The sequence below is a fragment of the Littorina saxatilis genome, linkage group LG12, assembly GCF_037325665.1.
Source record: "Littorina saxatilis isolate snail1 linkage group LG12, US_GU_Lsax_2.0, whole genome shotgun sequence".
NCBI classification, from domain to species: domain Eukaryota; kingdom Metazoa; phylum Mollusca; class Gastropoda; order Littorinimorpha; family Littorinidae; genus Littorina; species Littorina saxatilis.
The window spans coordinates 32,344,178-32,354,177 of record NC_090256.1 but is presented as its reverse complement, the minus strand read 5'-3'; positions in this window follow the sequence as shown (position 1 = coordinate 32,354,177).

The following is a 10,000-nucleotide window of genomic DNA, read 5'->3' as shown; positions in this document are numbered from 1 at the left end:
TCTAAATATACCGAGCAACAAAAGAAACGCGAATTTTATCCAGAAAAACGTTTAATCACAATTTAAAAATGTCATTTCTCATAAACGTAACACCGAAACAAATCAAAATCACGGTGGTATGTTCTTCGCACACTGTTCTTGGCTATGGCATAGTCTTTTGCTGCCACGGGCAAAGGGAGCCTCTGCAGATGGTCAGTACGGTGTGTGACCCCCATGGACGTTGATGACGGCCTGGCAGCGGCGTCTCATGGAGTGAATGAGTCGGTTGATGGCGTCTCTCGGGATGTTGCACCAGGCATGGATAAGGGCCTGACGCAGTTCTGCGGCAGTTCTTGGTCCTGGACGTAACTGGTTGACCTTTCTTAGAAGCTGGTCCCAGAAATGTTCAATAGGATTCACATCCGGGCCAGGCCATGATGTCGATGTTAATATTGTGCTGCAGGAAGGCCTGGGTGACCCTGGCTGTGTGCGGGCGAGCGTTGTCTTGCTGCAGAACACAGTTTCTGCGCGCCTGGAAAAAGGGCACACCATGAGCTGTAGGATCTGATCAATATAACGCTGTGCTGTGATGCCGTTTCCCCGACCAGGACCAAGATTGTTGAAAAACACAGGTCCCAGGAATTGGTTGAGGCCGATTCCACCCCAGACCATGACGTTTGGTCCACCCTGGGCATTGTGTTCCATCACGCAGTCATCAGCATAGCGTTCACCTCTTCTTCGCCACACTCTGACACGCCCATCAACATGACTAATACAGAAACGGCTCTCATCGGTGAACAGAATATTTCGCCATTGTCTCCAGTTCCAGTTGATGTGATCCTGGGCCCACTGCTGGCGCGCCATGCGATGTCTTTGAGCAAGGTCTGGTCCTCTAGCTGGACGGCAGTTTTGGAGGTCTCGCTCAGCAAGTCTTCGGCGTATTGTCTGGCCACTGATGAGTCTCTGGTGGTTACCGACGGTGTTCCTGGCTGTTTCATTGGCTGTATGGAATCGGTTTCTCAAATGATGACGCAGGATCTGGCGATCTTGTCTCTGTGTGGTAACGCGAGGTCTTCCACTTCGTTGTGTATCAGCAGTGCTTCCAGTGTTGACAAAACGTTGCTGAAGGCGATATACTGTTGACAGATGCACATTGAAAGCGACTGCTACCGCTTCTGGGTCATCACCAGCCGATAATCGACCCACTGCCCTCTCGCGTTGTTCTGGTGTCAATCTTGGCATCTTGACTCTGTCAAAAGTTAGACTGGCAGTAAGCGTGCCATGGTCTCTTTTTATTACTAATGCATCAGTGAACACATCTCACACATGAGGTTTCCCCTACTCCGCTTGCACGTGCTGTAAGCGCGCATTATGTGTTTCACGTGGAACCTGCTTGTCCCGTGCGTTGAGACAGCAGCAATGGAAACATATTCACACAACAGCTTTGTTACACATGACTGCATAGGGCATCTACATCCCGAAAATTGTTACTCTCAGATTAACTGCGTTTTTTAAAATCAAAATATCGAAAAATAATTCGCGTTTCTTTTGTTGCTCGGTGAAGCTTTAAAGGTACTGAACTTGTCAAATCCAGGTGCACGGAGCCCCTGGGGCTTTTAGTCATACCTCAGGCAGCTATCCGTTAGAAGAACTACCAAGTTTCATTGACTTGCACCCAAAGAGTCAAGAACTGCGATTTTGTTACGAATTAATTTCGTACTCGGACCCGGCTGGTCTTGACCTATTTTTGAATCTAAATTTAGATCAGGTAGATCACCACATCATGCACAAAAAGACACGTCACTAGCAAACTATGTCAGACATCATCATGAGTTTGTGTAAAACAAAATGGAGGCCGGAATCACTCAGTTGAATCGAACTCCGACCAAACACCACGTAATAACTAGGTTAATTTATGCACTCGCGTGAACAAGAAACTGTCGAGCTTCACAGATGTTGTCGTTGGGTAGTTTTGGGTTTGTTTTACTACCATAGGATGATTTTTGAACTGTAAATGCAATCAGCTGCAAAAAAAACGCAAAACGAAGGCTGTGAGCTGCACTGTGCCTTTAAGTCTGATTAATTTGAATGTCTTAGCTGTAGAACTGATTCATGACGGGCGATGGGCAGAAACGTTACAAAAGCGATAGATATTTTACAGTATTTTAATAGTGATGTGTGTGTGTGTGTGCGGTTGCGTGTGTGTGTGTGTGTCTGTGTGTGTGCGTGTGTGTATGTGTATGTGTATGTGCGTGTGTGTATGTGTATGTGTGTATGTGTGTGTGTATGTGTGTATGTCATTGTGTATGTGTGTATATGTGTGTGTGTGTGAATGTGAATGCGTGCATTCGTATGTCTGTGTGTGTGCGTGCGTGTGCGTGCGTGTGCGTACATGTGTGTTCGTATTTCTACACATATTCTGTCAAACTCGGCTCATAAATGTTTAAGAAGCCCTTGGGCTTACCAAGAAGAAGACAACTTTTTCGAAAAGTGACAGATTTTTAAAAGTGTTATGAACCGGACCATTGCTAACTTTGAAGAGTTATTTCTACGAGTTATGAACCACGTTTCCCAAACTAACGCTACGCTACGTCAAATTTAAACACTCATTATTAACTATAAATATTGCGTTTCGAGAGAAGTCACGAAAAGTACGACGTAACTCGTAAACATATGCGATCTGTCAGACAAAACAAAAAAAAGCATTGCAATTTAGCAGTACACGTCGCGAAGACAAAATGTATTTTTAAATCTCAACAAGTACTACTGTCCTATTAATTAATGAACGTGATATAATAAACTTGGCCAAAAAGTTATTGCAACAAATTTCAAACCCAAATTTAAGCATTAATCCCCGTGTCATTTTATTAACACTTTATATGCCAGAGAGGGCCGTTCATTTAACCTTCAGGATCACCATTTGGATAAAATATTTTCAAACCAAATTGGAAATCCATAGCATCATCATTATAATCATCCTCATCATCTCATTAATCATCCAAAATTATAAATTGTCCTTGCTCTTGTGGCCCTTCATGCCCGGAGCTCTCATGGTGACCTTGGTCTCAGTGTTCCTGTTCCATCCTTCCCTGAATAGTACTTCTGCTGTCAGTCTTCAACGTGTGACGTTCTGGGGGGTCGACGGAGGGACGTGGTGGCGGTCTGCTCTCTGGAGGGGACCCTCACTCAGTCTGGCTCCGCGACTTAGCAGTCAATGTCGTTAGTAGGGGGCATAGTAGGTAGTGGGCTGCGTCCGTTAGCTCGGGACAGACCCACTACTGAACACCGTCGAAGTGACTCAGCAGAAGTGCAGTGTCATCTTCCGAGGGTAGCCTACCGCAGCGACCCGACATCCCTCCCTGGAGCGTCTGTAAAATCGACAAGTCTGGCAGCGGAACGAAATTCAGATGTGGATGGAGCAGCGAGTGCAGGGACGGGGCGGCGTGAGAGCACACCGGGACAAGGAACAGGTGTAAGGGGGAAGAAAAAAAAATTCTTTTACAGGGATCACGTGACCGCCACTTAGATAAGGGTACCCTCAAAATCGACCAGACAAAATCGGAAGAGCCGAATGAAAAATCGACAAAAAATCACAATAGGCAAAACTTTGCAACTTTGACATACGAGAAGGAATTCAAACCAATTATCTACCCTGAACAGATTGTTTTGTGTTGCTACCTTGCGTATTTCGTATACTATGCTGTTCCTACAGATGCAGGTGTCGATCGCAAGAGCGGTCAGAAACGGTACTTTTTGCGTCATTTGTCCGGGGTATTATGACAAAAAAGGATGCGCTTTAGCAATGACTTGGTGGATTGCTTTGACACTTTCAGAATATTTAACCAACATACTAGAGATACTTCGTGCGAAATTGTGGATCGTTACAGTTATTTGTTTAAATGTTTTTCAAGTTTTCAAAAGAAGCTTTTAATCTCGTGATAGGATTGTTCGCTTGGGTCCCAAAAATGTATTACTTTGCATGTCTTTAGAAAAATGATTGATATACACACTGCTAAAGTTTTATGTGCGTCTAAGCACTGACGCAAATTTGCTGGACCAGTAAACACGCTACATATTTAAGCGATGATTCTGGTGCCACAGCGATGCCCAGCCAAGCGTGACCGTAGCATGTTTTAAGAGGCACGCAGCGATAACAGCTGTAAGCGCGAAACAGCGTGAACGTTCCATTTTTTCCTCATGTGTTTGCATGACTAGCAAATTAACGCCAGCAGCTACACGCAAATGAAACTTAGACAGGATCTGTATCAATCATTTATCTGTAGATATGCAAAGTCCTGAATTTTTTGGACACAAGTGACAAGTTTAACAACATTTTCCGAAACATTGCGTCACATCTGGATAAATAACCGTAACGATCCAAACTTTCGCACGAAGTATCTCTAGTATGTTGGTAAAATATTCTGAAAGTTTCAAAGCAATCCACCAAGTCATTGCTAAAATGTAGCGCTTTTTGACATGATATCATACAAATTGACGTAAAACGTTCCGTTTTTGACCGCTCTTGCGATCGACACCTGCATCAGTAGGAATAGCATAGCACGCGAAATACACAAGGTAGCAAAACAAAATAATCTGTTCAGGGTAGATAATTGGTTTGAATTTCTTCTCGTATGTCAAAGTTGCAAAGTTTTGCCTATTGTGATTTTTTGTCGATTTTTCATTCGGCTCTTCCGTTTTTGTCTGGTCGATTTTGAGGGTACCCTTACTTGAGCGGCGGTCACGTGGTCCCTGTAAAAGAAATATTTAATCCAAAAGGTGATCCTGAAGGTTAAGTGAACGGCCTTCTTTGGCATATACAGTTTTAATTAAATGACACAGGAATTAATGCTTTAATTTGGGTTTGAAATTTGTTGCAATAATGTTTTGGCCAACTTTATTATACTAGCTTTTGGAGGAAGGGTATGTGTGGGAACGGAGATAGAAGGGGGAGGGGGGAGAGGGGGAGGGGGGGGGGGAGGGGGGAGGGGGGGTAGGGGGTAGGTTTTGACTGGATGAAAAGATGATATTTGCAAGAAGGTTACTTTTTAAAGACATCATCCTTTTCTTGTAAATGCTATCACAAGGAATAAGAGCGTCTTTTCACATGGATACATACCAATAATCAAAAGCGTAGCTGCACCGTGTGCTGAGTGGGATTTGGGCCAATTTAGCCACGAGTGGATCATCTACAAGTGATTATCAGCCATTGGCAGCAGTCAAAGCGCGGAGATTCCTGTGCCATTTTGGAATTTCCCCCGAACTGATCTTACTAAGAATAGAACAGGGAATTCTGGGAAGTAACTCACAACATGTATTATGTTGAATTATCTATGAATTGTTGAATAAACACTGTTTAAACCAACTCACAAGCGCGACAGTCGTGCAAACAACATTGCATGTTACAGAACTTCGAAGATTTAAGATGATTTATTTTGTCACTTCAGTTTTAGGTGATGAAAGCCGGTTTAAGTAAGGGTTAAGAAAAAACTAAGAAGAATTGAAAGATTGAAAATAAAATGTTGGGTTTGTCGAGAACTCGAACGAGAGCGCTACCAACTTCGCTGACGGGGCTAACTGTCTTTAGGATTTTTTAGATTTTTTTAGATTGAGAGTTACTCGTTACTTCTCAAGTATAGAGCGTGCGTAACCGACTTGTCGATACTCGGGCATGTTTGTCGATCTCGCTGTTCGAGGTGCGATAACTGCCCCTATTCTCCCGTTCATATGGAAACCAAAATCAAGTAGAAATGACGTCAAGCGTGAATGATATAATGTTGGCACTGCTAACACCGAAACGCAATGTCTAATCACCGAAGGGAACTGACGTCATTTCTCAAAAATGACTTCCCTGCCCAGAATTCGATACGGTTTGGAGATTTTAAAGGTTTCTGTGTGTGTGCAATAACGACCTATGCTCGATGTATTATATAAAGGGAGGCAATCGGTTGCCAACAGGCGTCGACAGACACAATGAGGAGCAAGGAGTACTTGTAAGATGATCCACTTGTGATCGACATTGGTGTCAGTTCATCAATCCAACAACAACACAATCCCACTCCGCATGAGAAACAGCCAGACTTGACTGAGTTTCGGTGTATAAATGGACGAATGCTCGTATCTCACGTAAAGTCTACGTTGGTTTACGCAATCGGAAGGGAAAGTCACTTTAACAACCGTATTGGTACCACTGAACTAGCATGGTCGTGACTTCAATTCGCTTTGGGGGAAAAGTATGTTCAGTTGGAACTGACACGGAGAGGTCGTCAGACGGGGCCAGGAAGAGGGAAGGTAAAAATATAAGAATACCTCACCTTCTAATAATATGCGTTACATATATACTAGTACAGCCTGGCGGTGACCTTACGATTAATGTTCTGCTTCTGATAAGTCGTCGAGGCAAATCTTGTCACAATTCTTCGTCAGTTCCACGGGAGACATGCAGAAGAAGGGACAGAATTGTTTACGTGTTGCGATTACTCACGTTGTGTAAATAGTCGTGACGTCTTCTCCCACGTTTTGGACGTAAGAAATGAGATTTCACTTTGGAAGATAGTGTCAAAAGGAGACGTCTTGGTTTGTTAAAGTGTAACTAAACAAGCAAAAAGGAAAAACGTCGTTCAGCAACCTTTACACTTTGATATGAAGAAGGGCCTCATATACTGTCGAACTGCGAAAAAAAAAAAATTTTCTCTCACTCGGACACTGTTTGACGGACATGTGAAGTGCGCGCCAGGAACGACAATCTTCTTAGTTTACCTGATTAATGCCCTTAATTTTGGTTCTGGTACTTTCAGTTCCGGCTGTTGTCATCAATCTACCAAAATAAAAGATCAAACGGAGTTTTCGATTTTTATTTCATGGTTCAGAAAATATTGCTTATTTTCTGAAGTCAACCATGTTTTAGCGAATCTTTCTTTGATTCTTAAAAGTCATTTCAGATTTTTGAAAAATAGTTAACGGTTAGTAATTACCAATATATCGTAAACAAACATATCGTTAGGTTTTGGTAAGAAGACACAAGTGCGATGAATGTGGTACCAGTATTTTTGTGGTAAGTAAGGATGCATTTCTTTGCTGTAAGCACATTTACAATGCACATTTAATCTGTTTAGCAACATAAACGAAAGCATGGTACAGTGCCGCTTGTTTGTGGTCTATCTTTTCGCGGCAGATGCGTAACAATTAGGGTCTCAGTTGGAAAAAGCTGCTCGGAACCAGAGCAGATTTGGCTTGGGTTCTTTGAGTGTGAATGATCGACGAGTGGCTTGACATTTTTAACGAATCATTACTGTAGCCTACTTGAAACCATCATCTGTTTCTGAATTTGTCATCAGTTATGATTGAGCAGTCTCATAGGAATCGTCCATAAAATGTTAAACCGAAAAAGGGCAGACGATTCTGAATCACACAGGCTGCTGTACAAAATCAGATCTAAAACGATATTTTGAACTGCGACGTCTGCGTAAATGCCCTGTAACAAAATACCTTGTCCTGGTCATGTGTATACACATCAGCTTCTATGGGGAAGATCAGTATTTTATAGTAATCACAAATACAAGATTAGAAATAGTTCTGAAGATCGCCTGTGATTTCAGTTTCAGCGGCAAACTAGCAGATCTGTCCAAACCGGCATCGTTTCATGGTTGAAACTTGAATAATCCCAAATAGATCTGAGTGGGGGTAATTTTTATAGTATTTCAATTTTTTACGGCAGTTTATTTAAAGATAGTGTAATGGATGTCTCTGGTGAAGACTACAGTTATATGAATTTTTTGTTGTAATATTAAAATGATTGTTCTTTATTTACACAATTGAATAATTTGTATTTATTTGTTTGCAGATGACGGCATACTGAGTGCTCCAAGAACCAACGCCTGCTTGCATTTTGTGTCTTTTCTGAAGACGTCGAGGCAAGCAGAAGTCACGGTCCTGGCCACACACACACAATGACATGAACAAGAAATGTATATTTTTTCATGGGCATATCCAGTATTAAAACTTTATTACCATGCAAACGCAACGATAAGAATTTAGAGAAGGTCATCGGTCACACACACACACACACCACAACACACACACACAACCACTGGGCGGATCCGGCCTTTGTATTCTAAGTGACGATTTTGGAAAGAAGTTGGCTAATTAGTTTGCTCAGGTTGCGCCAGATCTATCAGTTGTCCTGTGTTGTGATTCAAATTTTTCTTCTTAATATATTTACTTTTTTGGAAGGTGTATTAGGGGATGTTTCTTGGCTCGGATTGATCCATTTCCTTGTTTTTATCAACATTTGTCGGACCCCCCCCCCCCCCCCCCCCCCCCCCAAGGAGGTTGAACGCTTCGCGTCTAAACGCTTCGCGTCGTCAAATTGTCCCTAAAAGAAATTTGGAATCTCCCCCTTAAAATGATGTGATCCGCCCCTGCACACACACAAACACACACAAATAGAGAAGTAATAAATGGATACAGTTTTTCTTTATTTAAATTACAATCGATGTGGTCGTAGAACAGGCACTGTAAACAAAACCTAGCATGATATACCACTTGTGTGATGTTTCGGTCAATATCTTTATTTTTTTTTTCAGAAATACATTGGCGTTTTGAATGTCAGGGAAGTGATACAAATGCTGCAGCGGCTATCAAGAACGCGAAGGCAAACAAGGTAAATACCTACTTCTGACATTAGTTTTACTTATTAGCTCTTTCTATACTTTTCCATTATCTCCCCAGTCTCTCTCCCCAGAAACTGGCCATTTGCATGGGTTTGCAAAAAAATTCTCAAAAATAAACAAAACAAGATGCAGCCTTCAAACTCATAGGTTTTATTGTGAATATATTGCTAAAACATATGCCAAGTTTGGTGTCATTGTTGTGAAAAGAAATAAAAATATGATGTCCAGAATGTATGGGTATATTTTACGCAATACGAACAAGGGGGTATGATTGTATTTTGACTTAGAAGCATTTTTTCTTATGAAGGCTCTGTTTGCAACAAAACTGTTTCTGTTTACTTGTATGAAGATTGTGCTTACACAAAAACATTTGGTGGTCATGTAAGCATTGTGAACATGTCCGAATAATCTGATCACACACCATGTGGTCGACATGCAGACCTGAACGGCCAGTGTATGGTGGCAGAGTTGGAAAATAGGAAAAGATGCCAATCCTTCATCAAAAACCGAAGAAAATCGTCATTGTAATAAGTTTGCTTTATTCTAAATCAAACGACTAGGATAGATGACAGACACAACGACAAACACATTCAATTCTATGTAAAACATACACAATGCTCACGTTAACAAGCTGGCCATAACAATGTGCCCATCGTGCATGAAGTGTGGCTTTGGTCGGATCAGTAGCCGTGCTTTGTCTGCGATACTAAACATGAAATTTTGTTAAAGCGACGATTTAGCAATGTTGCTGTTGCTGCTGCTGCTGCTGCTGCTGTCTGTTCTTGTCACGACATCTCGTTTTTTTCCCTCCTGATTCTGAGAAGAAGCTGTTTAATTGTGATATCAGGCCCAGGAACCCCTGATTTTCACTTGGAGCATTCTCAAAAGACCTTAGCGTATAATTAAGAAAAATGAGTGTTCTCCACACTTTGTCTTTTGTTGTTCGTTGTCGTTGCATGTCTACCGTTCCACAGCCACCTACTATAGCTGATGGGGTCTATGTCGACCAAAAGAATGGGATTCACTGTAGGTCGAGTTCCTGTAGGTGGATTCTCTGTATACCTAAGACTTTAAAATTGGCAATCTTGTATACAGGGAATACCACAGGGTGTAGTTCCTGTAGCGTTTTGCTAATATCAATGAAAGTCACGTGATGCTTAGCGACACCCGTTAGAATTTGATGTTTTTCGATCTTTTTTTTTGATATTTCTTAGAAATTCGAGTATGGTTTGCAAGTTTTATTGAAAAACTGCACCCTGTGGGATTCCCTGTATACTAGATTGCCAATTTTAAAGTCTTAGGTATACAGGGAATCCACCTACAGGAACTCGACCTACAGAGAATACCCACTC